Genomic DNA, 6,000 nt, shown 5'->3' with positions numbered 1-6,000 from the left:
TCACTCTATTGCCCTTTGTCAAGGAAAATGCTGCTGTCTTTGACTTAATTTTCTTTTTGCTGCATAATTATCCCCTCTATGTGCAAGGTTACTAGCCATGTTCATAATTCACGGCAACAATTGCTATCATGAAGACTTGTGGAGAATATTTATACGAGGTTTTTTTTATTTATTTTGGCTTAGTTCCGAGAGATTTGATTAACAGCCACATTACACAAACCAAAGTCAAGGAAATGTACTAAATATGTTTAAAAGCTCAACACATGTTCAGTAAAAAGGTGATTATATAAAAAAAACAGCGAGGGAAACACCAGAATTAAAGAAAAACTAAATGGCTCCCACTGGACAGTCTAAAGAAAGTACCAAATCCAGTTACTACATGATGCACAAGCCTTACAAAGTGAACAAAAAAATGTATTTACCTACTCCGAATTAAATTCTCTTTCATTTGTGTCTCATGCAATCCCCATACCAGACACTGCAGCCCAAAGTGGGAGGGTTTTAGCAAGAGATGCACTACTGTCAATCCAGAAAGCAGAGGGTAGGACTAGGTGTGGCCAGGTGCTGATTGACAAGCTGCTAGAGGCTTGTGAATCAGTAGTAACAATGCTGATAGCCACACATTTTTTCATCTTACCATAACGTCCTCCAGGTTTGCTTGGTAGGCTTTTTTTGTTAGATAGAGGCTGAGTAGCAGCCTAGGAATGAGTCAGCCAGGGAGTGAAGTAGAGAGGTCACCTCAGGACAGGCTGGGAAGCTCTAACATAGAACTTTCTGGAAGAGGGATGGAAGAGGGAAGGAGGCCTAGATCTGCATGTTTGAGGGTCCCTGGCCAATCCTCTGGCAGGAGGCTGGGCATGGTGTCCAGGGCAACCCTCAAGAGTGGCAGAGCCTGTGCAGTTAGGTTAGTGTCGGGTGGAAGATGGAGTAAAGGCTGGAGTGTGGTGCCTGGGAGGGGGCCTAGGAAAGGGACCTACCTACAGGCAAGTGCTGGAAAAGGGAATCTCCACTGCACCACCGTCTTCTAAGAAGGACATCCTGAGCAGCAGGGAGAGAGCCTGCCCATCGAAAAGGCCTGAAGGCAGCCACCAACCCAATGAGCTGATAGGAAAGACAGTGTGAGTACCCTTACACCCCATGGGCCAGATAAGGGGAGAGGGCAGTCAGGTGGTAAACTCAACTAGCTTCTCATCTGGGGTTGCTGTGCTAAATTGGCAGCTTCTTGCCCTGGGAACACCCTCAGTGCAGCTGGGTGCAGAGGAGGATTTATCTGGGGTCTGAGGAGGCACACCAGAGAGCTGGAATGCTCTCAATGTAGAGACTATTTTTTCCACATATGTACAAAGTTGCTAAGTTGAGTTCATCCTCAAGTTTGCTGTTTCCTTGGGTATCCCATACACCCCTCAACCCCATCCAAGGTATAAAATCACAAAACCAAGCTCAAGGACTGTTTACTGAGTCTGAGTGCAAAGTGTGGAAGAAAATGCGTGTTGCCTGACTGTGCAGAGCTTTAGGGGAACCCAAAACTCAGCGACTCCTAAGGGGGTAGTGCTACACTATTATAGTGCAAGAAAACACAGCCTACATGAGAGGGGCAACTCTGCTCTGAATTCAGGAGCAGTGCAGCATTGGTGCCACAACATCACAAGAAGCTGCATTAGGTGGACTTCACTGGTTGACTCAATAGGTATTTGTGGGTCTTTGCAGTGCGAATAAGAGGAAAATGAAGTGCTGCAGCACATTTTTGGAGGTCATAGTTCCATTTTATAGAAATTCTTTTATAAAGCCCATCTCTGCACAGAATCAGCCCACCCCCATCCCCAGGCTTCCACCCATTCACAATTTTATTTGCAAAAAAGAGTCTTCTGTTTTAGTTTTTGGCTATCTGTGGTTCCTCTTCCAGTAGTAGCAACCAGTGATCTACCATTGCATTCAAGCCTGCCAATTTAGTCCCTTGTGTCATGATACCTCCCACAGGACCCTGCGAGGAACCCGCTAATGGATTATTCTTATGGCCAAAAGAAGCATTAATTTCCCAAAGAGAGATGTCAACACTCGAAGGAAACTCCCACACTGCAGTGCAGTGGAAAGGAGATGTCACATGGCCATGGATTCAAGTAATAAATTATGGCTTTTAGTTAAAGTGTTACTAAACCCAGGACCCTGCATTCACTACACCTGGTCTCCCACAGTACACAGAACATGGAAGTGCAATTATTTTAGTAAATATAAACTGCTAAATACCTTTTCTCATCAGCAGTTAGAGCAATCTCGTGACTTCAGCAGAGCCCTGGTTAAAGCTTGTAGGAGGAGTTTTCTTTCTGCTCTAGGAGGATGTGAAACCCTTGACCCTCTGTCTGGACAGTGCTGATTGGCCCTGTGCTGATCACATGCACCCTCCCAAGAAAAAAAAAAACCTCCCTAGCAATACAGACCAAACTGAACATGTGCATGTGACCAGGGGTTCAGTCTGTATCAGATGGTCCTTTCAATAAGAGGAGGGGCAGAGAAGACAGGATCAAACAGCCTTTTTACACAATGCAGAGGTTTTTACATCTTAGGTTCCACAGTGAGTATAACAAGCATGTTTTACTACATATACAGACTGATTTTACTGTTGTTGGTTTAGTAACACTTTAAGTTTTTTTTTGCAGTTTAATGGGTTGATCACCTGTGAGGTGGAATGAGTGAAGTTTAGCAGGGGGAATGCTAACAAGATTACTTTAAGAAATTAGCATTGCCACAAGCAATAATAAAGTATTTTCATGTGCTATCAGTTATTGGTTCTATGAGCATACGGTATTTCATGCTAGACATTAACCTATGTAATATGAAATCTTTTTAAATGTATTTGTCGCTTTAAGTGTCACAGATCTGCAACCAAAAGCATGCTTCTTCCTAAATTTTGCTTGCCTGTTTCATAGCTTTTGTACTACATCTTTGTATATGGGCAGCACAGTGGCTAAATGGTTAGCACTTCCACCTGCCAGTACTAGGGTCGTTGGTTCAAATCCCAACCATGGCACCACCTGTCTGTTTGCATGTTCTCCCTGTGCCTGTGTGGGTTTCCTCCCACACTCCAAAGACATGCTGGTAGGTGAATTGGATCCTATCTAAATTGGCCCTAGTATGTGTATGTATGAATGTGAGGTTAGGAACCTTAGATTGTGTGCCCCTTGAGGGTTAGGGACTGATGTGAATGTACAATATATATGTAAAGCGCTTCATAAATTGACTGCACTATACAAGTACCTGAAATGAATAAATAAATCTTTAAACTCCTCTAAACATCCTCTTCCCCCTCCAATTCTTTTGTTGAATGTAACTAAAGAAGTTCAGAGCTGGCCAGACCAGAACAGGGAAAAATAAGATACAATAGGTCACACTGAGTACATGTTAAGGCTTGGTGCTGTTGTAGGCGCTGGTCTGCAAGTACCATCATGGTAAATACATCTCTGATAATATTCTTTTTATTATTTACACTATGGAGAGTACATTTGACTACTAAATCCTCCCTCCTGACTTCTACAGTTGTCACTGGAACAGGTGTCCTGGTTCTGTTCTGATAACTACAACATTTTGTATCTCCCCTCGCTTTCTGTCATGATGACAATGGTCACCAGGAAAAATAGATAAAGGGTACCTCCAACAGGGACACAAACAGCAATACAAAATTGACAGAGGGTCTGACTCTTCCCTATGCTATCCAAAATTTCAAGAAAAATGTTTTGCCTTTACATACACTTTAATGTACTGTTTTTCATTCAACAAACTGAGATAGAGCTTGGCACTGAAGATGTCCAAAGTGCAATAACCCATACCAGCTAAAAACCACCTCTTAGATGACCCCAGAAGACTAAAATCTGACTCGTTGTCATGGGTTACAGCATTCTGCACATCATAGAAACATAGAAACATTTTTCTTTATTTCTATGGTGTGCAGAATGCTGTACCCCATGAGAACGAGTCAGATTTTAGTATTCTGGAGTCAGCTAAGAGGTGATTTTTAGATGTTACAGGTTATTGCACTTTGCACATCTTTAATGCCTTGCTTTGCCTTATTGCTTCTTTTCAGAAGGGAAAATCTGAGAAAGATTATATCATGGATCGACTCTGCTGGGCTTAGCTGGGACAGAAGGGAAATATTTTTAGACATACTGCAGTGCAGCAATTTGAAAGCAGTTTTTTTGCAGGGGAGACATACTCAAACTTGTTTTAAACCTCAGACATAAAATATGAACAAAGCATATCCTTCTATAGTGTGTACTTGTTTCAGTTAACAGCACTAAGGCGTTGATTTACTAAAACTAAAGAGTGCAAAATCTGGTGCCGCTCTGCATAGAAACCAATCAGCTTCCAGGTTTTATTGCCAAAGCGTAATTGAACAATTGAACAGCTGATTGGCTACCATGCACCTATGCACCAGATTTTGCAATCTCAAGTTTTAGTTAATCTACCCCAAACAGTAATTTCTGTCTGCTGCTTTGTTCTTCTGCTATCAGTATTCATCACTTCTGACAAGTTTTCCGCACACCAAGAGAAAAATGGTGACAAGTGAGGAATCTCCAGCAGATTGACAGCCTCAGCTCTGTTCATGGGAGCTGTGTGGAGGGGGTGTGTCTCTTCCTTCCAATCAGCTCTCAGAGCTCTCCCCACTGAGCTCTGCAGAGTGTATCTGCAGCTCTCTGCCCCCTTTTTTTAAGTCTCATACAAGCTTTATTTCCGGACTTTGAATGGATATAGAGAAGAGAGGACTGCAAATAAACTGCTACTACTTATGTAGGGGGATTTGTTTCATATCTGTGTATTACTTGAGGCTTGTCACTTTTCTGGGTATATGTAAGGGTTTACAACCACCTTAACCTCTTCCCATTGCACTTCAATGACCAGATGGGATTTTTGCTGTTCTGAGGGAACGTTTCTGTACGCCCCACAGAACAGGGGTGCGTGGCCATGCAGCTGCACACTCTCAGTGTGCCTGTGTCCCCTGGACACAGCACAACACCACTCAGCAGAAGGGCTCTCTGATTGGCCCTTCTGACCACATAATGGCTGTGTCCAATCACAGCCATATTGTAATGTAAATAAAGCTGCCTGTCTGTTGATCTGCTCTGCCTTTGATCACACAGAGCCTGCCAGTGAGGAGAAGCAGAGCCAATCTGTGTTGCCACAGTGAGTTTTGAAGTACACACACTGATTCACCCCATAGCGTCTCCCATACATCTGTCAGTGTGAAAAACATCTGTCAGTGCACCAGTGATCCACATCTGTCACAGTGTACTAGTAGCCATCCACATGTTTACCAGTGATCAACATCTTTCACATAGTACCAGTGCCAAATCCACATCTGTACCAGTGATCAACATCTGTCACAGTGTAACAGTGATCATCTACATTTGTACCAGTGATCTACATCTGTCACAGAATACCAGTGTCAAATCCATATCTGTACCAGTGATCAACATCTGTCACATAGTACCAGTGTCAAATCCATATCTGTACCAGTGATCAACATCTGTCACAGTGTACCAGTGGTCATCCACATTTGTACCAGTGATCAACATCTGTCACAGAGTGCCAGTGTCAAATCCACATCTGTACCAGCGATCAACAACTGTCACATAGTACCAGTGTCAAATCCATATCTGTACCAGTGATCAACATCTGTCACAGTGTACCAGTGGTCATCTACATTTGTACCAGTGATCAACATCTGTCACAGTGTACCAGTGGTCATCTACATTTGTACCAGTGATCAACATCTGTCACAGTGTACCAGTGGTCATCTACATTTGTACCAGTGATCAACATCTGTCACAGTCTACCAGTGGTCATCCACTTTTGTACCAGTGATCAACATCTGTCACAGTGTACCAGTGGTCATTGACATTTGTACCAGTGATCAACATCTGTCACAGAGTGCCAGTGTCAAATCCACATCTGTACCAGTGATCAACATCTGTCACAGTGTACCAGTGGTCATCCACATTTGTACCAGTG

The sequence above is a fragment of the Staurois parvus genome, unplaced genomic scaffold (assembly GCF_062004578.1).
Source record: "Staurois parvus isolate SC_StPar_1 unplaced genomic scaffold, SC_StPar_1.0 ptg001316l, whole genome shotgun sequence".
Classification (NCBI taxonomy): Eukaryota; Metazoa; Chordata; class Amphibia; order Anura; family Ranidae; genus Staurois; species Staurois parvus.
This window is presented reverse-complemented; position numbering follows the sequence as displayed.